Genomic DNA, 22,885 nt, shown 5'->3' with positions numbered 1-22,885 from the left:
AGATAGATAGCTAGAGTGAGGGTGATAGATAGGTGTGCGTGGGTGTGGTTGTGTGGTTGTGTGATTGTGTGATTGTGTGGTTGTGTGGTTGTGTGTGCGTGGTTGTGTGTGTGTGGTTGTGTGTGTGTGTGGTTGTGTGGTTGTGTGTGGTTGTGTGTGATTGTGTGGTTGTGTGTGTGTGTGTGTGGTTGTGTGTGTGTGTGGTTGTGTGTGTGTGTGGTTGTGTGTGGTTGGTTGTGTGTGTGGTTGGTTGTGTGTGTGGTTGTGTGTGTGTGGTTGTGTGTGTGGTTGTGTGTGTGTGTGTGGTTGTGTGTGTGTGTGTGGTTGTGTGTGTGTGTGTGTGGTTGTGTGTGTGTGTGTGGTTGTGTGTGTGTGGTTGTGTGTGTGTGGTTGTGTGTGTGTGTGTGGTTGTGTGTGTGTGTGGTTGTGTGTGGGTGTGTGTGTGTGTTTGTGTGTGTTTGTGTGTGTGTGTGTTTGTGTGTGTGTGTGTGTGGTTGTGTGTGTGTGTGTGGTTGTGTGTGTGTGTGTGGTTGTGTGTGTGTGTGTGTGTGTGTGTGGTTGTGTGTGTGTGTGGTTGTGTGTGTGTGTGGTTGTGTGTGTGTGGTTGTGTGTGTGTGGTTGTGTGTGTGTGTGGTTGTGTGTGTGTGTGTGGTTGTGTGTGTGGTTGTGTGTGTGGTTGTGTGTGTGGTTGTGTGTGTGGTTGTGTGTGTGGTTGTGTGTGGTTGTGTGTGTGGTTGTGTGTGTATGTGTGTGTGGTTGTGTGTGTGTGTGGTTGTGTGTGTGTGTGGTTGTGTGTGTGTGTGGTTGTGTGTGTGTGTGTGGTTGTGTGTGTGTGTGGTTGTGTGTGTGTGTGGTTGTGTGTGTGTGTGTGGTTGTGTGTGTGTGTGGTTGTGTGTGTGTGTGGTTGTGTGTGTGTGTGTGGTTGTGTGGTTGTGTGTGGTTGTGTGTGATTGTGTGATTGTGTGTGTGTGTGGTTGTGTGCGTGGGTGTGTGCGTGGGTGTGTGTGTGGTTGTGTGCGTGGGTGTGTGCGTGGGTGTGTGCGTGGGTGTGTGCGTGGGTGTGTGCGTGGGTGTGTGCGTGGGTGTGTGCGTGGGTGTGTGCGTGGGTGTGTGCGTGGGTGTGTGCGTGGGTGTGTGCGTGGGTGTGTGCGTGGGTGTGTGCGTGGGTGTGTGCGTGGGTGTGTGCGTGGGTGTGTGCGTGGGTGTGTGCGTGGGTGTGTATGTGGTTGTGTGTGTGGTTGTGTGTGTGGTTGTGTGTGGTGATGTGTGTGTGTGGTGATGTGTGTGTGTGGTGATGTGTGTGTGTGGTGATGTGTGTGTGTGGTGATGTGTGTGTGTGGTGATGTGTGTGTGTGGTGATGTGTGTGTGTGGTGATGTGTGTGTGTGGTGATGTGTGTGGTGATGTGTGGGGTTGGGTGTGGGGTTGGGTGTGTGGTTGGGTGTGTGGTTGGGTGTGTGGTTGGGTGTGTGGTTGTGTGTGTGGTTGTGTGTGTGGTTGTGTGTGTGGTGTGGTTGTGTGTGTGGTGTGGTTGTGTGTGTGTGGTGTGGTTGTGTGTGTGTGGTGTGGTTGTGTGTGTGTGGTGTGGTTGTGTGTGTGTGGTTGTATGTGTGTGCGTGGTTGTATGTGTGTGCGTGGTTGTATGTATGTATGTGTGTATGCAGTTAGAGAAGGATGTATGTGGACGAGAGCAGCAGATCAGCACAGCAGAAGAGAACAGGGAGTTAAAGCAGGAGGAGGGTGGAAGAGAGCAGCAGATCAGCACAGGAGAAGAGAACAGGGAGTTAAAGAAGGAGGTGGGTGGAAGAGAACAGCAGATCGGCACAAGAGAAGAGAACAGGGAGTTAGAGAAAGAGGCGGGTGGAAGAGAACAGCAGATTAGCACAGGAGAAGAGAACAGGGAGTTACAGAAGGAGGTGGGGTGGAAGAGAGCAGCAGATCAGCACAGGAGAAGAGAACAGGGAGTTAAAGAAGAAGGCGGGTGGAAGAGAACAGCAGATCGGCACAAGAGAAGAGAACGGGGAGCTAGAGAAGGAGGCGGTGGAAGAGAGCAGCAGATCAGTACGGGCGAAGAGAAGAGAACTGGGAATTAGAGAAGGAGGTGGGTGGAAGAGAGCAGCAGATCAACACAGCAAAATAGAACAGGGACTTAAAGAAGGAGGCGGGTGGAAGAGAGCAGCAGATCGGTACAGGAGCAGAGAACGGAGTTATAGAAAGAGGCGGGTGGAAGAGAACAGCAGATTAGCAGAGGAGAAGAGAACAGGGAGTTGGAGAAGGGGGCAGGGTGGAAGAGAGCAGCAGATCAGCATGGGAGAACAGAACAGGGAGTCAAAGAAGGAGGCGGGTGGAAGAGAGAAGCAGATCAGCACAGCAAAAGAGAACAGGGAGTTAAAGAAGGAGGTGGGGTGGAAGAGAGCAGCAGATCAGCACGGGAGAAAATAACAGGGAGTTAGAGAAGGAGGCGGATGGAAGACAGCAGAAAGATTATCACAGGAGAAGAGAACAGGGAGTTAGAGAATGAGGCGGGAGGAAGAGAACAGCAGATCAGCATGGGAGAAGAGAACAGGGAGTTAGAGAAGGAGGAGTTAAAGAAGGAGGTGGGGTGGTAGAGTGAGTGTGGTAGAGTGAGTGTGGTAGAGTGAGGGCGGTAGAGTGAGGGCGGTAGAGTGGTAGAGTGAGGGCGGTAGAGTGAGGGCGGTAGAGTGAGGGCGGTAGAGAGGGCGGTAGAGTGAGGGCGGTAGAGTGAGGGCGGTAGAGTGAGGGCGGTAGAGTGAGGGCGGTAGAGTGAGGGCGGTAGAGTGAGGGCGGTAGAGTGAGGGCGGTAGAGTGAGGGCGGTAGAGTGAGGGCGGTAGAGTGAGGGCGGTAGAGTGAGGGCGGTAGAGTGAGGGCGGTAGAGTGAGGGCGGTAGAGTGAGGGCGGTAGAGTGAGGGCGGTAGAGTGAGGGCGGTAGAGTGAGGGCGGTAGAGTGAGGGTGGTAGAGTGAGGGTGGTAGAGTGAGGGTGGTAGAGTGAGGGTGGTAGAGTGAGGGTGGTAGAGTGAGGGTGGTAGAGTGAGGCGTTCAATCAGAATTTGGGGGGAAACCTTGTAAGGAAAACATCACATAGGAAAACAGTAGTACATAATACCCCAATTCTGTGTATCAAAGAACAGTACACATGAATACAATAACACCATGTAAGGAAAATCTAGTACATAATCCCCAAATCCTGTAGGTTAAATAACACTACACATGAATACAATTTAATGAGGGAGGTTGGGGGTCGTGGCTTGAGCAGCCATCATGGTGGGAGTGCTCTAAGTGAGCTATGCTCTTTGCCCCGTTTATCCGGTGATTATTCTACTATGAGCCCTGCTCTGTGCCCGCAGAGTCCCTTCCCGTGCTTCCTGACTGCCCTGCTGTGCCTGAAGAAGAAGGCACCACTGCGAACAGCATTGTGGCAGGACTGGGGTCCCCATCTACAATGGCTGGGAGTTAGGCTACGGCCCGAGAGGCAAGGCTGCTGGCGCTAAGCTGCTGACATCCGGTGCAGAGAGGTGAGGAGGTGGAGCCGATTCCCGGCTGCAAACTGCAGAGTGGTGATCTAGTGGGCCATGGACTGTGATGCCCTCTGGTGCCGTGACACCCCTGGCTGCCCCCATGAAGCTGCGGGGGTGGTGCGATGCGGGTGTGTGGTGGGAGCCAAGTGTGGAGCATTCTGACGCACTGTGCTTCTACCGTCTAGTACAAACTGCCCGAGGGGCCTGACTTAGGTACTGATGGTGCTTCTTGTGCTGCTGTACCCATGGACACTGCATGACGCTGGCCCTTATCTTTTTGAGTGCTTTGACATTAGCTGTGGTGGTACTAGGTTGGCATACTGACTTTAACTGGGATTGCCCACCCCACCACCTGTGTCACTTGGCTCAAAGCAGCACCGGCCCAACTTTTCTATGCACAGACCAATTCTGCGTGAAGAAAATAAAAGTGAGTAGCCGCGCTCGTGAGAAAGCACAAATCGTGGCCGCAGGAAGAAAATAAAAGTGAGCGGCAGCGCTCGTGTGATAGCACGGAAGACAATGAAACTGACGGCACTTAAGAAAATGAAGCTGATGCGGTCGCGGGAAAAAAATAAAAGTGAGCGGGAAGTGATCGCAGGGATGCGCTGCACGTAAGAAAATGAAACTGATGGCACGGAATAAAATGAAACTGATGCGGCCGCGGGGAAAACAAGCTCTCAGCATTGCTGTGGCAGGGGGGGTGGGTGGGGAAGGGGCAGCCTGAAGTCTGATGCGAGGCACAGACAAATGGTGGTGCGTGATGTGCACGCGGGGGAGCGCCAGCCTTTGCAAGTCTGATGCGAGGCGCAGACAAATGGTGGTGTGACGAGGCTGGCGATGGCGTGCACTCGCATAGCTCACATGAACTGTACGCGATCCGCACGTTTGGTAGAGTTTTTGAACTGCCTACTATAATCTCGCCTATCTATCCCTGCGGGATATAATAGTGAGACCTAAAAAGGAGATGTATACTCATACTGTTCTCTACAAGGTATGCTCCGACCACTGCACTCGCGATGCTTAACTCCAGGTGAAGGCAGTAGCCTTCCACCACTGTAAGCGCAGATCTTTGGACGGCCCCTCCTGGTTCAACAAGACTGCAATCAGTGAGACAGGCCGATCTCATGATGCACACGCTTGATCAGTGTTTGCCTATGACAACAATAATCAGCATTAGGGAACCAAACATCAGTACAGTTGAGCACTCAGGGAAGGGGTGCACATCCAGAACCATGCAGAGGACTTTTCCGTCCAACACCGATATTCAGTAAGGAAAATGTTACATGCCCAGTAAGCATCTGTTCGTGGCATGTAGTGCTGTAGATTCACATGCTGTGCATACACATCTAGTTGGACTTGGGCGTGTGCACCTACTGTAGACAATGAGCATGGGCATCAACTCCATAGTTACAATGGTTTCTTCCTACCGGAGTGCGAATATGTAGATGGAGCATATAGATACAGAAGACATGACCATGCGAAATAAAGACTTAAAGGTAGGAGTATTTGCAACTGTCCTCTGCCCAGGGAGGAGTGTGGGTGCATGTGAATCTAGAGCACATGCCACAAACCTATGTTTACATGGTAAGTAAAAAAAATTGTTACTGGATGTGTAGCTTTAGATACACATGCTGTGCATAGACTGTAAAGCAGTCCTCCCCAGAAAGCGGTAGCTTAGCCTGAGGATGTTGCAGAAGATTTAAACAGTGTGCATAAGACAGCCTGCTCAACTATCTTGTTGTCTAGCTAGGACATCCACACAGTAATCTTTAGTACAAATGTGAGACGTGGACCAAGTAGCTGCTTTACAGATGTCAGCTAGTCATATATTCCCCAAGAAAGCCATCAAAGCACCTTTTTTGGGAGTGGAATGTGGTCTTGGAGCTATAGGTAGGGGCCTTGTAGCTTTGGCATAACAACTTTGAATACACTTGACAAGTCAACGAGCAAATACAGCTTTGGAAATGGCCTGCCCTTTGTGTGGCTCGGAGTAGGCAACACAAAGTTGTTTTGTATTACAAATCTGTTTTGTTCAAATCCACATAATACATTAACGCTCTTTCGGCATCTAAGGTATGCAAGATGCATTCGGCTACAGACTTTGGATGTGGCAATGAATTGATTGCGATGAAAAGCAGAAACCACTTTAGGGAGAAATTTGGGGTTGGTTCTCGGAATCACCATAACCAAATTAATCTGGAAGAAAGGCTCCTCTAGGATGAGTGTGTACCTCATGGACTCGCATAAGGGAAGCTATGGCTACAAGGAAGGCTACCTCCCAAGAAAGTAACTTGAGCAGGAAAGAGTAAAAAGGTTCAAAAGAAGGGCCCATGAACTTAGTTACGACAATGTTGAGATTCCAAACAGGGGACATCCCGGGAGGGATAACCTGTATAAGCCCTTTCAAAAATGCCTGAATGACTGTTACCCTGAAGAGGGAAGTGTGCTGCCTATTTTGTAGGTAACCAGCTGCAGCAGCCACATGTAACTGATTGGAGGTGTAGGCAAGGCCAGACTGATTAAGGAGGTAATAGACAATTTCTTCAACTGACGGTGCGAGAGAATTGATATGTTCTGAAACGCAACAGTGCACAAAATGCTTCCATTTGACCATGTAGCAGGCCCTGGTAACAGGTCTTCGTGCTGTGAGAAGAATGGACACACATTCTTCTGATTGTTTGAGGTAACCACACTCCATGACCAAAGGAGCCAGATAGCAAGATTAAGCTGTTGAGGAATGGGGTGCCATAGTGCCCCGTGGTTTTGCATGAGAAGGCCTGGCCTGTATGGAATTTTCTTGTGAGGAACCAGGGAGAGTTCCAGCAGAGTAGCGTACCAAGGCTGTCGCGCCGTGGGTGGGGCTACAGGGATGAGAGTGAGGGACATCTGCTTCAGCTTGCAAACTATAGATGGAAGGAGAGGCAAAAAAGCATTTGCAATGTAATAGGTCTTGCATTAGGAAAGTTTGAGCTATTGGTATTGTAAATGTCACATTTTTTATTTATGTGTTGGGTTAGAAAATAGCTAAATTAATAGCTTTGTCATTTACAATGCCAAGAGTTATAACTTTCGCAAATGTGACACCTATAGCATTTGTAATGCAATATGTGTTGTATTTACGTGACTTACATGTATTGCTATTACAAATAACAATGGCTTTTAATTTTTTTAAATAATTAATACTTAAATAAAAGTTATTGTAATTTATAATGGCAATAGCTTAAACTTTTGCAAGTAACTTTTGTGAAGATTATGTTCAGTGTATTTTACTGCGACGAAAATACAAGAACAGAAGTGAAATATTAACATATTTTTGTGACATTTGTAATAAAGCTTGAAACATTGAGAGAACATATTTGAACCAGTGATGCTGTAGTGGTGCTGAGTGATGCTGTGGTTGCGCTGAGTGATGCTGTGGTTGCGCTGAGTGATGCTGTGGTTGCGCTGAGTGATGCTGTGGTTGCGCTGAGTGATGCTGTGGTTCCGCTGAGTGATGCTGTGGTTCCCCTGAGTGATGCTGTGGTTCCCCTGAGTGATGCTGTGGTTCCCCTGAGTGATCCTGTGGTTCCCCTGAGTGATCCTGTGGTTCCCCTGAGTGACGCCGTGGTTGCGCTGGGTGACGCCGTGGTTGCGCTGGGTGACGCCGTGGTTGCGCTGGGTGACACCGTGGTTGCGCTGGGTGACGCTGTGGTTGCGCTGAGTGACGCTGTGGTGGTGCTGAGGGATGCATTCTTGGGCCTTAGTGATGATGTGGTGTTGCTGAGTGATACTGTGGTGGTGCTAAGTGATACTGTGGTGGTGCTGAGGGATGCATTCTTGGGCCTTAGTGATGATGTGGTGTTGCTGAGTGATACTGTGGTGGTGCTAAGTGATACTGTGGTGGTGCTGAGTGATGCTGTGGTAGTGGTGAGTGTTGCTGTGGTGGTGCTGACTGATGCTGTGGTGGTGCAGAGTGATGCTGTGGTGGTGCAGAGTGATGCTGTGGTGGTGCAGAGTGATGGTGTGGTGGTGCAGAGTGATGCTGTGGTGGTGCAGAGTGATGCTGTGGTGGTGCAGAGTGATGCTGTGGTGGTGCAGAGTGATGCTGTGGTGGTGCAGAGTGATGCTGTGGTGGTGCAGAGTGATGCTGTGGTGGTGCAGAGTGATGCTGTGGTGGTGCAGAGGGATGCTGTGGTGGTGCAGAGGGATGCTGTGGTGGTGCAGAGGGATGCTGTGGTGGTGCAGAGGGATGCTGTGGTGGTGCAGAGGGATGCTGTGGTGGTGCAGAGGGATGCTGTGGTGGTGCAGAGGGATGCTGTGGTGGTGCAGAGGGATGCTGTGGTGGTGCAGAGGGATGCTGTGGTGGTGCAGAGGGATGCTGTGGTGGTGCAGAGGGATGCTGTGGTGGTGCAGAGGGATGCTGTGGTGGTGCAGAGGGATGCTGTGGTGGTGCAGAGGGATGCTGTGGTGGTGCAGAGGGATGCTGTGGTGGTGCAGAGGGATGCTGTGGTGGTGCAGAGGGATGCTGTGGTGGTGCAGAGGGATGCTGTGGTGGTGCAGAAGGATGCTGTGGTGGTGCAGAGGGATGCTGTGGTGGTGCAGAGGGATGCTGTGGTGGTGCAGAGGGATGCTGTGGTGGTGCAGAGGGATGCTGTGGTGGTGCAGAGGGATGCTGTGGTGGTGCAGAGGGATGCTGTGGTGGTGCAGAGGGATGCTGTGGTGGTGCAGAGGGATGCTGTGGTGGTGCAGAGGGATGCTGTGGTGGTGCAGAGGGATGCTGTGGTGGTGCAGAGGGATGCTGTGGTGGTGCAGAGGGATGCTGTGGTGGTGCAGAGGGATGCTGTGGTGGTGCAGAGGGATGCTGTGGTGGTGCAGAGGGATGCTGTGGTGGTGCAGAGGGATGCTGTGGTGGTGCAGAGGGATGCTGTGGTGGTGCAGAGGGATGCTGTGGTGGTGCAGAGGGATGCTGTGGTGGTGCAGAGGGATGCTGTGGTGGTGCAGAGGGATGCTGTGGTGGTGCAGAGGGATGCTGTGGTGGTGCAGAGGGATGCTGTTTCGCTTTTTACGGTATGGGGTTTTCCCCCCCGTATATTGTTTGCGAACTAGAAGGAAAAGACAGTGTGGCATTTTACCTTAAAGCATGTGGGAGAGCAAGACAGACTTATAAATGGCTTCTCGGCACCAATAAATTAGTCAAAATGAAAAAGCATGCACATACTTTGTAATAGACTATCAACACGATGTGGAATGAAACGATTGTGGTCGTTTAGTAAACAAGAGAAAGGAACGCTGCCTTTCTATTGGCACACGTTTTATGTGAATTAAAAGGTAGCATGTCTCGCTCATAAACGTGATGTGCTGGGAGAGCGAGAACAGTCGCAGTCTTGTAAGCAGATATTAACGATTTTTGCGCTGCTGTGCAATGTGCATTCTGAAGTACGGGGTCCACTCAGGAGAGTAATAAAAAGGCTCTGAGGCAATGTTAAACTGAAAGAGCCCGGAGGGTCCTCTCTCTCGGGTCGGGAAAAGACAAGAGTTAACTTTTGGTGGGGACTCTGGTCAGCACCATCGCTCACTTGACGCCATGAAGCAGTCTTCAGCACGCGGCTATTCAGCACGCTAGAGCAGCTGCAAACTCTGCCACTCTGGGGTGATGGAGCAATGGGTGGGAGAGAGAAGCAGGCGATTAGGAAGAGCAGTTTAAAGTTTTATCAGAAGACACAGCTCTGATACAGTGTGTGTGAACCACTTCCGACCGCAGAAGCTACGAAGCATCAATACTGCATGATAATCTCATCACTGAGACACTTAAAAATATCAATGGGTGAAGTAAGTGCTGCTGTATGTATATCCGTAATATAGGTTAGCAGTGCCTAGAGCCTATTCAGTGCGTGCTCTGTACCTCTTTGATGTTGTACTGAACTACTTTGGTGACGGGTTAATTTGAAAGCTATGAATAGCAACGTTAACCCTACATCTTAAGTAAATTAACTTTCACAAATGGCGGCAACAGGCAAATTCCGTAGCCGAGGCAGGATATCGACAAATGGTGGTGTGACGTGGCTGGTGTGGCGGGGGAGCGGAAGGGATTGCTTTTCATCAAAACACTGGGATGAAGAGAAACGGGTATGTGGTAGAGAAAAAATGGTTTATCAGCAAAACTATAGTATTCAAAAGGATGACAATGACTTTGGATGCATTTTGGTTTATGTAAGAGATTTTGAGCAGTTTCTTGAAAACGGTGTTTTTATACCAAAAGCATGTTAGATGGTGGGTCAGGCTCGACTTAATTAATAAGAAGCGTGGGCGAGAAGGGAGGAGGAATGCCGAGGAGCCAAGGACCCAGATGGGGAGGAGGGAAAGGCGAGCAGACTTCAAAGGGATGGGCTGAAAGGGATGGGAGAATGCACGGAGCGCATTCCAATGAAGTCTGGTGCTAGGCGTGGGGGGCGGGGGAGGGGGAGCAGGCATATGGGGTGTGAATGAGGCCAAGCGCGCGCCTGGGGAAGCTTAACGCTGCAGTACACAACATGCATTGTGAGAAATCCGCTTGGTCAAGAGAGTTTGTTCTAACACAATAGTTTCGAGTAATAAATTACTCGACCTAAAAAGCGTAACCAAATATCCCTGACCAGATCATCCATAATACATTGCCCATGGACCGCGGTGTGGTAATCTGGCAGCGAAATTTGAATATTTTGCGTTTTTTGCGGTGAAGGAACCCCCACTGCCGAAGTAAATTAGTAGAATCTGGGGATGGAGTTCCCATTCCTGAACTTGTTAATATGTCCTGCTAAGCAGGTCGACCAAATCGTTGTCCAGATGCAGAATATACTGCATGACCAACTTTACCTTGTGATGATTCGCCCACTTCCAGATGCCCTGGGCTAAAGCAGTCATCTGGGGCGAGTGCGTGCCCCCTTGTAGGTAAAACAAAGCTGTGAGGTTGCCCGTATGGACTAAAATGACTGTTGTGAATGACTGAAAGAAATGATCGAACAGTAAATTGTATAGTCAGCAATCCTAGGTGGTTCATGTGGAGGCCCTGCTGTGTGGTTATCAACAAGCCCTGGATTGTGCAATCTTGGAGATGCACTCCTCATCCGGTGAGCGAGGCACCTGTGGTGATGGCCTCTTGCGGAACTAGCTCTAGTAAGGGCCATCCCTTTAACAGGTTTTTGGCATTCCACCACTGCAGAGAATGATCACTGTGCCGCTAGGCACTTTTGTAAGGGATGCCATCATGCCTAGCAAAAACATTACAGTTCTTACCGTTTCCTGATGATCTGGCTGAAAAAGAGGTAGCAGATTTTGGAAAGCACTGACCATGGCCAGATTTGGGTAAGCTTTCTCCACCATTGAGTCTAGGGTAGACCGGAGTATGGGTTGTGCTTGGAGGGCCTGAAGGTGAGGTCTGACTATATTTAAGGTGAAGCCCAGCTTGTGAAGAGTTGGTATGGTTGTATGGTTGTTTGCATGCGTGCCAGACATTGTTCTATATTGCTGCTGATCAGTCATTTGAGGTAAAAGAATATGTGGATGCCACCCCACCCGAGGTGAGCAGCTACCACGGCTAGACATTTGGTGAAGACTCTGGAGGTGGATGGGACCCCGAAAGGCAGCACCCTTGAACTGATAATGGTTTCCACCCACCACAAACCGCAGAACTCTTCGATGGGCAGGGTGGACGGGCATATGGAAGCAGTTGTCTTTCAAGTCGAGGGCGATCAGGAAGTCACCTTGCCACAACAGAGGGATGACATCCTGAAGAGTGAAAGTATGAGCCTGAGGGAGCCATCTTTCTTGGGAATGAGAACATACAGGGAGTATACCCCTCTGCCACGATGTAGTGACGGCACCGGCTCGAAGGTCCCTTTGGCAAGTGGCCTTTGAGGAGATTTTGGTTTTCCGTGGATAACTTGTGTGCGTGCAGAGGAATATTGGGTGGGTTTGGGTAAGTTGTAAACAATATCCATCCCTTAGATGTCTAGAATCCACCGGTCGGAGGTCATTGCCTCCCATAGGTGCAGGAACCCCTGTAGTCTGCCATCCATAGATGTTGGATGGCTGGGGATCACTGTTTTAAGGCAGTAACTCCTTTGGGAGCTGCCCCATCATCTCTGCCACTGTTCCCTTTATACCAAACCATACAGTTCAACCTTATGAAAAGCTGCTTCCCAGTCTATTACGAATGGTAGGAGATTGAGTTGTATGAGGATATGGTTTGGCCGGGTACAAATCTGGGTCAGTGTCAGCTGGGGGATCTACCTGGTAGTCCTCCCAAGGATCAAGAGCCTGGGGGTCATACGGCAGGTCATAAGGCGACCGTGGACAGTCCTCACCCCCTGCATGATAAGAACCCTGTGGGAAATATGTGTGTAGGTCCACGGGCCGCAAAGGGGAGGTAGGAATAGGAGGGACGGAGAAGGCGACTTAGAAAGACCAGGAACTGATGGAGTGTGCATTTGTCGTGGCACTGAGGATTTTTGAGCGTCAACTCTGAAGGTGGGATGAGGGCCTACTCAAAGGTAATTCTCCTCTTGTAAGGGACAGAGTCCTTCAGTGACTGTACAGGCTGTGCCAATATCTAGTCAGTCACCGGTTGAATGTGAACCCTCTGCTGCCCGGCGTTGGGCTGGTCGGTTTCCTCCGATGATGGCCTGGACAGAGCCAAAGCAGGTTGGCGCCCAGAATGCCCATAGGCGGATCTCTGCTCCTAAGATTTAAACTTCAAGTGCGCTCGAGAGGGCGTCTTTGGATTCAGTACCGTAGGGGTAGTCGATGTTGAGGGGCGAGGCTTCACAGCAGACTTCATCACCAGAGGTACTGAGGGCGGCCGGTCCTGTTAGGTAGTTAGGTGCCGACCATGTCCCTAATGTAGTGGTGACCTGGAGTCATAAGATGAGGCCCGGGAGCTCGAGGTGGGTGCCTCTGAGAGATAATAGATAGCACCACTCACAAGTGACAGACTTTGTGCAAATCTGCCCTTGGGTACTTGGCGTGGAAAGTTGGGTAGAACCAAAAAGGAGTTTGTTCTATCTCAAGGACATTGTGCAAGTGATGGGAGAGCCCCAAAGTGGAAATTTCTTCAACCACGATATGGACTCGAAGAAGCATCCACAGGTGGAGACCGACGAACAGCAGGATTGTTTGGACCGAAGAGGAACAATGCTGAAGTCCTGGCAAGAATGCCTGACCTCGAAGAACAATCTGTCTATGGAGCCGAAAGAGCATCCTAGAGGAAAGAAGGCAGCAACCGGCGTGCTCAAGAGGCTGAGATAAAAAAAGATGGTGGTGCAAAACTAAAAGAATGCGCAAACACAAAAGAAAAACCCCTATTGTGAAAGGATACCCGTATTAGGCCAATACTCCAGTGGAGGAGCAAGACATGACAAGGTAAGACATAGAATGCAAATAAACCATTGCGAAGCAAGCTTTTGCCAGCGACACTCTCCTCAACCAATCAGCAGTGAGAGGCAGAATAAAAGCCCACATACTGAAAACAGCATGTCCTCTGAGCAGCGTATTCGATGCCTAGGCTCGACCTAATAATGACTGCAGGATTTCAAAAACACGAATAGTGAAGCTCCCTCTAGCATTAGAGATATGATCTCCCCACCATTTAGAGCCTTTGAAAGGTCATAAAAATAGTAAATATATTTGCTGATAATTTCTCTTCTGCTTTTTCACTTATCTTTTTCATAGTTATGGTTTCATAACAGCTAGAGTCGATTTACTTTGTGGTGCATGAATTTACAAATTCATGAACACAAAGACCAATGAAGTCAACAGCAGCGCTAAATGGCCAAGTCCAATTATCAATACACAGAATAAAAGACCCCATTACTATCAAAACAATCTCATCCAAGTAGTTTACAGACCTACATTAAATACAATACAAATAGCATTAAAATGAGGCAACATCAACGCAATTCATCCAATAAAAAAAACACACACAGTAAAACTAGTATGCTACCGCACATACGCATGAAGACAAAATGCTAATTTTAAAAACATCTTTGACCCTTTAAAATACCAGAAGCCTAATCACTTTCATTGTGAACAACAGATATTTGCAAAGCGAATAACAAAAGTAGGTCTGATTGGTACATTTATCCCAGAAAAGGTATAATGAAAAACTTTTGTCAAGACACTTGGGGTAGCAAATGAATTCTAAGCTTAATCAGAGACCTTCAGCGAGCTGGGCGGCTGTGACTCGGTTTCATACGTCAGAGAAACTACATGTTCCTAAACACCCACCACAGTAATTCATACTCTAGGGAAATGAAGACACTTATTTACAGAGATATGAACAGTGCTTGCCAACAGGACAATTACGACTTGCTGAAAGCTTCCAACGCCCACAAGAAAGCATACAGAGAATCGGTCATGAAATGATTTACCTACTTGAAAGGAATCAGCTCTTATTTAAGAAAACACATCAAGAATATACATTTGTTTCCAAAGTCCCCATCTACCTTCATGAGCAGTAAGGAGCAAACAAGTCAACTTGGATTTCGCTTCCAATTATAACAGGATGCAAACCGGATTGTCCAAAGCTAGACCCCACCCTCAGCCCTCCCATGCTATTAACAACTTCAACAGGCTCCACTCTACTAGATATTCTTAAAGTCCTGGCTAAACGGTAGGTAGTACTCGCTCAAAGTACATGGCACCAAAATTAAGGTATTGGTTAAGAGCCATCACCAATTGCAACATCACTAAGGGACTTCAAATGAAAGGGCAAAAGACCAGGGTATGAGTGAGGTTAACTCCGATACAAACATGTCTCCTATATCTAGATGGCAAACCTAGACCCAGAGACTATTAAGACCTTGTTCACTAAAAGGGGGGGGGGGGGGGATACACAAATTATATGAAAAGTGCAATACAACAACACAATCTGCAGCAAGTACATCTAGCAGTGAGTTTAGCAAGCAGTTGTATTTACATGAAATGTTTCCTCATGAATTACTTATGCTGAACTGGGACACATATTGGTCCAGCACATTTCAGATGGTGACAACTAGCAGTTCTGCTGCAGGGGAAATCCATTTGGCTAGCCAGAACATAGTAGAGAACAAAATATGGCAATCTAGAATATGCCTATCTGTGAATATCTGCTCAAAATAGGTCTAACAAATAAAAGTTAATGCTTTTATTTGTTAGACCTTTTACGATCTAAGCGCCCACAAGACTACAACAAATTGAAAACAAAAACATGGAAGAAAGTACGACAAAACCTTTTGCGGAAAGCTCCCATAGCAGCTGCTTTCCATATGTAGCCTAGAGTAGGATTTGGAGGGCTGAAATTCGGTTATCTGCCCCTCCTTAAAGAATAAAAGAGATCAATCTTGCAGAAAACAGCATTTCCATTCCATCAGAGAAAACTGAATTCTTATTTGATGAAGGGCAAGTAGAATCCACTACATAACCTCTCTAATATGCATATGAACATCTTTAGAAAAATTATATACATGTATCTTCACTATAAAATGTTCTATGATTGTTCGACGCTATGTTATACTGGCACAATTTCAAATCAAAAGTGTTTACTGTTTTACTGATTAAACTTTTCTCCTGTGTGGCTGATTGGAGACTTGGACAAAATGGCTAAGAGTTAAATCTAGAAATAGAATACGTCTCAAAGTTAGGCGGTGCTTTTAGACTCCACAAGGAAATACCGGAACAGTAATTATTCCCCAAAAAGGAACCTCTAGTAGTCTGTAGCAAGGACATCTCTCTTTTACACAAAATGACTCTGGCTGACGTTGAGGGTTTTCAAAGACTTCGGTACCTTTAGGAGACAAAGCAAAAAAAATAAGTGAAAAAAAAGAATTAATGTGCAGCTCTAGTCTGGTGGGAATTAGTTTAAACGCTCCGAACTACAATCGAGAACTAGCGCACTCCCAAAACAGCTGCAGAATGCTTGTGCTGGTAAGCTGTGCACAGTGAACATTTAAGACTGTAGGCGCTGGTCAAATGATGCACCAACTAAGACTGCATACAGCTATAAAGGCCATCATTGAATTATTTAGAGGTGAGCTTTGGGTAGTCATGAGTGGTATAAAAAACCTCGAGTTCAATAAAACGCGGCTATCTTGAATTTGGTAAGGCCAATGCAGACTGTACGGGATTGGGGTTTCTTTAAAAAATAATTTTTAAACTGCGTGGCAGTTCGGCTACTTCCTGTGAGAAGCTGTCAACACCTGCGGGATAGGGAAAAGTCGGGTCAGTATTATTGCCATGAAGCAGCCTCCCGAATCCTATGTGCCTCTCATAAGAGCAGACGTGCTAGATTCCTTAAGTCAGCTCCATAAATGGAATGTACCAGTAAAGCCTGAATGAAACAGGTGCATGAGTAATATTACATACAGATCTTATATATGTTACTTTTTTTAAAACTTATTTTATTGGTTTTTTTTTGGACAACATAAGACACGCTTCACACTTCAATTACATATTAGGTATCATACTCACAGTATACCCTCGCTACTGTAACTGAAGCATATTCAATCTGATGTTGAGTTCATGCAGTTACATTGATAAAACAATCTGCCCCGAATTCTCAAGAAACCCTAACTCCCATCCTCCCTCCCCCAGTTGCAGATACCAACTAACACCAGCATCTTGAATATAGTGGAGTTTTACCGTGAGCCTTGCCTTCTTCTGACTGTGTTCTCATGACTCCCACCCTTCTACGCTGGTCCAGGATTAAGATTGGGCATTTCTGGATCAGTTATGCGATCCCACCTCCCCACCCCTGATCTGTTGCTCTGGGTTCCTCTGTGGGGATTCCCCTTCTGGAGATGACTCCCCCGAAGCCAGCTCCAGCTCTCTCAAATTATCTACCAACATCTCCCAAACTCTGGCTCTCTCTATTGAGCAGATTCCCCGTCTGGCATTTCTAAGGAGTACTCTCCCCTCACAAACTGCCACCTTCTCAAATTCTCTCTTCCAGGTTGGGATTCTGGGTCCTACAAGGGACTTCCATTGACATGTAATCTCACACTTAGCTAAAATCAAGGCCAGGTCTTGGAACCTGGTAGTGACCCATGTCTTGGAGTTATGTGGAAATAATCCCAGGAGACAATGTGCCGGGGAGCATCTGACTAGTCTCTCTATTATCTCGCCAATGGTGGCAGAAATTATAGTGCACGAGTTCCATAATTCTGGACATGCCCAAAGCATATGGAGGAGTTCCGCTCCCACCTCTCCACATCTCCACATCTCAGGCACTTTGCATTGTCTCTCCAGAAGAATTTGTTAATTCGTCCCGGAGAGAGGTATGCCATATGAAATATGAAAAAGTTAATTAGCCGGAATCGGGCATTTCTCCAAGTCCTAGGGATTCCCATCAATATTTTCTCCCACGGTTTGCCTTCCAGGGGGATATTCAAATCCTCTTCCTATCTATCCCATAACGGGGTCAGTGGTTGTAAGGTGTCTCTGCCAGGGCCCCATAGAGACATGTAACTGCTTCAATCCTACCCCAGGTTGCGTGGTGTGGAGGCTCAGTCGTTCCCCAGTACACACGAATCACTGCCACGATCCCCGCATGTAAGAAGAAGATAAAAGCCTGTGGGGCCAATTATATCCCTCTCTGAAGTCTTCGAAAGGTATGAGCTCACCGCCTCTATACAAGTCTCCTGGTCATGTCGCCTTTACTAACAACCAGTCACAGAGGCCGTCCCATGGAGCACCACGGGGAAGCACCCTCAATACTGTTACATCTAGGTCAGGTGAGTAGTATACCCGGGTATGTATCATTCGGAGGCAGCGTCACCAACGGCGCCGTGCCACCCGCACAGACTCGGAGTCCTCCACTGAGGCTCTGTCTATTCTTATTCCTAGCCCTCCCTCAAAAGACAGGTGCTGGATTGTTTTCAGGGCCACCCATCTACGGTCTGAGCCTCACAAGAAGGTCGACGTTAATGAATAAGTCCATGTGCCACCTAGGGGGACTCAATATTGGGTGCACAGTAAAGAAATAAAATAGTCGCAATAGTGCCGCCATTTTTAGTAAGGCCACTCTCGCCACCAAGGAGAGCGAGAGACGCCTCCAGAACTCCATGCTGCCCTTCAGGGACCTCAGAGCCACCACGAGGATCACCTCGAGTAAGTCCGCACTGGAGTGGTACATTTTAACTCCTAAATATTCTAGAAATCTGGGTTCCCATTTAAGATTCCCCAGTCTGGCAGGGGGGGGGGGGGATTCTGTTAGTTGACAGCGGAAAAAGTTTGGACTTTTGGCAATTAATTATTAAACCGGACATTTCGCAAACTCCGCCATCAAAGCCTTAGCACTTGGCAGGTCTTCTCCCAGGCTCCCCAGGAAGAGCAGGAGATCATCAGCATATGGTATACACTGTTACTAAGCCGAATCCCCCAGTATCATACTCCTGTGCGGGTCAAGAAGGCCAATGGCTCCATGGCCAAGGCGAACAGCAGTGGAAAACAAGCATTTGCAATGCAATAGGTCTCGCATTAGGAAAGTTTGAGCTATTGGTATTGTAAATTAATTTTTTTTTATTTATGTGTTGGTTTTGAAATTAGCGAAATTAATAGCTTTGTCATTTACAATGCCAATAGTTTTAACTTTCGCAAATGTGACACCTATAGCATTTGTAATGCAATATGTGTTGTATTTATATGACTTAGATGTATTGATATTACAAATAACAATGGCTTTTATTTTTTTAAAATAATGAATACTTAAAAGTTATTGTAATTTATAATGGCAATAGCTTAAACTTTTGTAAATAACTTTTGTGAAGATTATGTTCAGTGTATTTTATTGTGACGAAAATACAAGAACAGAAGTGAAATATTAACATCTTATTGGGACATTTGTAATAAAGCTTGAAACATTGAGAGAACATATTTGAACCAGTTGTTGTTGAATGGTTGTATAGATTGATGCAGTGGTGGCGCTGAGTGATGTTGTGGTGGCGACGAGTGATGCTGTAGCGTTCAGTGATGCTGTGGTAGAGCATAGTGATGTTGTGGTGCCCCTGAGTGATGCTGTGGTGGTGCGGAGTGATGCTGTGGTGGTGCAGAGTGATGCTGTGGTGGTGCGATAGATAGAGTGAGGGCGACAGATAGATAGAGGGAGGGCGATAGATAGATTGAGGGAGGGCGATAGAGTGAGGGAGGGCGATAGATAGAGTGAGGGCGACAGATGGATAGAGTTAGGGCGATAGTTAGAAGCGTGCACTGACGTCTGATGGTGTGTGTGTGAATGGTGAAATTGTGCACTGACGGCTGGTGGTGTGTGTATGCCTGGTAAAAACGTGCACTGATGGCTGATGGTGTGTGTGTGTGTGCCTGGTGAAAGTGTGTGTGTGTGCCTGGTGAAAGTGTGTACTATGTCTGTTGGTGTGTGCCTGGTGGAAGCGTGCACTGATGGCTGGGGGTGTCTGTGTCCGGTTAAAAGGCGTGCACTGATGGCTGGCGGTGTTTATGTGTGGTGAAAGCGTGTACTGATGAGTGATGGTGTCTGTGCGTGGTGAAAGTGTGCACTGACGGTTTGGTTTTCAGTGTAGTTGTGTGTTTGTTGTGTGTGTGTTTGTATGTGTGGTTGTATGTGGTTGTGTGTGTGTGGTTGTGTGTGTGTGGTTGTGTTTGTGTGTGTGGTTGTGTGTGTGGTTGTGTGTGTGGTTGTGTGTGTGGTTGTGTGTGTGGTGTTGCGTGTGTGGTGTTGCGTTTGTGGTGTTGCGTTTGTGGTGTTGTGTGTGTGTGTGGTTGTGTGTGTAGTTGTGTGCGTGGTTGTGTGCGTGGTTGTGTGCGTGGTTGTGTGCGTGGTTGTGTGTGTGGTTGTGTGTGTGGTTGTGTGTGTGGTTGTGTGTGTGGTTGTGTGTGTGGTTGTGTGTGTGGTTGTGTGTGTGGTTGTGTGTGTGGTTGCACTGTAAGGCATTCGCGAGCGTGGCAGTGCTTGAGTTCACACCTTTCAGTGAGAGGCTTTGGGGAAGAGGTGTGCCAGAAAAAAACCTAATAGACGCCAGATTGCAGCGTAATGTGTACTAAAAAAGATCAGCCTAACAACAGTGTGTAAAAGACAATACATAAAAAAAATAGTTGTCTAACAATTAGGTGGGTTGGATGGTGGTGTGTCTGCCTGCTAGAAGCGTGCACTGATGGCTGGTGGTGTGTATGCCTGGTGGAAGCGTGCACTGACAAACGGTGGTGTGTGTGCCTGGTGGAAGCATGCAAATATAGCTGGTGTTGTGTATGCCTGGTGAAAGTGTGCACTGACAGCTGGAGGAGTGTGCCTGTTAAAACGCGCACTGGCAGCTGGTGGTGTGTGTCTGCCTGGTGAAAGCGTGCACTGACGGCTGGTGGTGTGTGTCTGATGGAAGTGTGCACAGACAGCTAGTAGTGTGTGTGCATGATGGAAGCATGCACTGACTGGTGATGATGCCATTTGGACACTTTGAAGTATTTAGCCATGCAGCACATTATCCTGGGTGCTACACCATCTACTGTTACTTCAGGTGCATTGGTTAACGACCACACACCCAAGGAAGGGCTTCCGTGCTTTTTAATGAAAATATGAAAAACGTTGTGTACGTGTGTCATATGAAAAAAACAGTGGAAGTGAGAGACAGGTAACAGGTAAAGGGACGTCGCTACCAGTGATGCAGCAGGTCAACTGCAACCAAATTGCACACGAAAAACGATATTAGATGTTCGTTACCGACCTCACGCTATATGCGGAGCACATGTGGCTTGATTGCCATATGACTAAGTAAAAACTCACATGGACAAGGAATTAGTGCATCAGAAGTTCAATATGATGAATCAAAAAGTTCCACAGTCAGAAGGGACAACGTGCTTTACCCTGTGTCTGTTGTATCTTTAGCCAAGAATAAAGAAAGAATATAGAAATTAGTCTTTGTGGACTTTATTGTGCATTGCTTACATTGAAAGTTTGCACTTCCTCGACCGTGATTCAGAAATAAAGTTTTGATGTTTTTTACTTTAAAACTAGGGGATACTTGGGCCGTTTTCCTTCCTTGCACATGTGCACATTGCAGTGTCTGAAAGCCCTCAGTGCTCCGTACGGGGCTGTCACATACCCAGCTTCAGGTAGGAAAGCACTTGGGGTGATTCATTATTTAGGGATGGTGTCTGCTTCCGGAGCGCGCTGTGAAACGACCACCTGCCCCTGCTGGCTGGACGAAATGTCGAAGAAAAAGCTAATTTCCGATAAGCATGCTGCAAGTGGTGTCAGCTTGAAGGCAGAGCCATGCTCTGTGAGAGGATGTGTGGGCAAAGAGGGTGGGGGCGCTGCGGTGACTGTCTGTGGGCAGAAGAGAGGCAAGGCCTCTGCCCAAAATCCTGCCCTGAAGGGATATCCCGGGACTGAGAATGAGAAAAGGCCTGTTCAGGGGTTGGGGATCCCCAGAATGAGAGAATACAAGGCGAGAGGGGAAGGAGAAGCGTGCAAGGAAAGAGGGAGTAAAGGTCTACTGAGAGAGCAAATATTGAGAGGCTGAGAAGGGGAGGACATGAAAATAAAGGAGAAACAAGGGGTATAGAGTTCGTGCGATCTGAATATGCAAAGGAGGTGGGGTGATGTGAAGGGAATGGACAGTCCAAAGATAAAGAAAAGGAGAGCGGGAACATATGAAAATAGTGGAGGGAACGGGCAAATAATAAAAAGGGAAACGCAGAAAATATGAAGTGAGCAGAGGGAAGAGTAAACCAAGCATTTGCAATGCGATTGGTCTCGCATTACTAAAGTTTGAGCTATTGGCATTGCTAAATAATGCAACACCAATAGCTCAAACTTTAATAATGCGAGACCTATTGCATTGCAAATACTTGTTTTATCTAGACTGGAACGTACTTTTTATCACCAGACTGACCCCGAGCAAGAGAGAGAAAGACAGAATGGACTAGTAAGCGAGATCGGAGAACGGTGACAAAGGGAGAAAGAATGGATGAAAAGCATGAGAGTGTGTGTAAGAGGGAGAGGGGGTGGGGCTTGGAAGGAGAAAGAGGTACGAGGTTAAAATCAATACTAGGCAGCCTTAGTAGTAGGAGTCATTGGTATTTGGTGACCCCGGTATTCTGCAGCAGCGCAAGTGGGCTCCCAAGAAAAGCTTTATGGCATAACATATACTATTTTTCACAAATAAAGAAATGGTGATGAGGATGGGTCAGTACTGTCATTAGCCTCCCGTTACGTTTTTATTTAGTATTCACTCTAGGTAGGCCAGTGCACAGAAGAGAACATTACTGTATGTACGAAGATCCCAAGTACATACAGCAAATATTGTTAAATGTCCTAAGTGTATAGTTCCTTAAAGGTTATAGTAGCAACCAAGTGGAGCTCTTGTGTGGGGCATGGTAAGTACAAAAGGAATAGGTGCTTTGTAATGTGCTAGTGAAGGACCACAAGTTCCTTTATACTGTCCCCAAGTGTCCTGCTGGCTAGCAATTCACAGAGTGTATAATTCTCAGAAGTGCTCGATATCTTCTTTACTCTTCACTTAGGTTGAAAAAAAGTTTATACAGGGTCACTCACATCTACCAGTTTTGGAAGAATGCGTGCCCATTTATAATTACGATCTATTCATTGCAAATCAGTATATAGCTGGTTCCAAATTTAGATTGTGCTGGATTCAATATTATGCTGGCATTTATATCCACTACACAGAGGAACAGAAGTGCAGTAGTGCATAAGAGAAATGAGAAGGGAGTGGGACTGCTGAAATTGACTGTGAGTCCGTTTACCTTCATACCTTTTAGCGGTTCTTGCAATTAGTCACACCACTCACATATAGGCACACAAAGGAGTGACTGGAACTCCGGAAATAAGAAAGGATGGTGGTTCCTTTTGAGGAAAACCTCGCTGATTATTACCCAGAAAGAACAGTAGTTCTGAAGCTTGACAAGTATGTCCGGGGAGGGCTTTAATGGAAAATCCCATTCTAACATAACAAGCACGAAGATCATATGGTAGGTGTGGCCTACAAGGCACAGACATAAATAAGAAAATAAATAAGTAAACAAATCTACAGATAAATGGCAACCTATAACTAAACACGCCACAGTGAGACTGCAAAACACAAAGCGAAACAAATGGCAACCGGCTTTACTCTACTCATCTGAGTACCATCACTAGTTGTCGTCCCATGGAAAAGTGGCTTCAGGCGTTATTCTGCACGTAAATAGGCAATCGAAATCCAACAAGCTGTCTTTGAGAAATCTTTGCATTCGTAGTAGGTTAATATTTCAAAAACCAGTCAACTGAAAGTAATATCAGACATTTAAAACATAACAACCCTTGCTTAGGAGGTGGTGACAGTCCTGCATAGGAGAGTCGGGTAATGGGACGAGAGCTACACATTCTGCTTGTGCA

General features: G+C 47.3%; 1 protein-coding gene across 1 annotated transcript in view; it reads right to left on the bottom strand.

The window, feature by feature from the left end:
* ZC3H18 (zinc finger CCCH-type containing 18) overlaps window positions 1–22,885 on the bottom strand; it is a 529,005-nt gene that overhangs the window by 412,317 nt on the left and 93,803 nt on the right. The window lies entirely within an intron of this gene.

This window comes from Lissotriton helveticus, chromosome 12, assembly GCF_964261635.1.
Source record: "Lissotriton helveticus chromosome 12, aLisHel1.1, whole genome shotgun sequence".
Taxonomy (NCBI): domain Eukaryota; kingdom Metazoa; phylum Chordata; class Amphibia; order Caudata; family Salamandridae; genus Lissotriton; species Lissotriton helveticus.
Note: the sequence above shows the minus strand (reverse complement) of the source record. Positions and strands in the feature narration are given on the sequence as shown.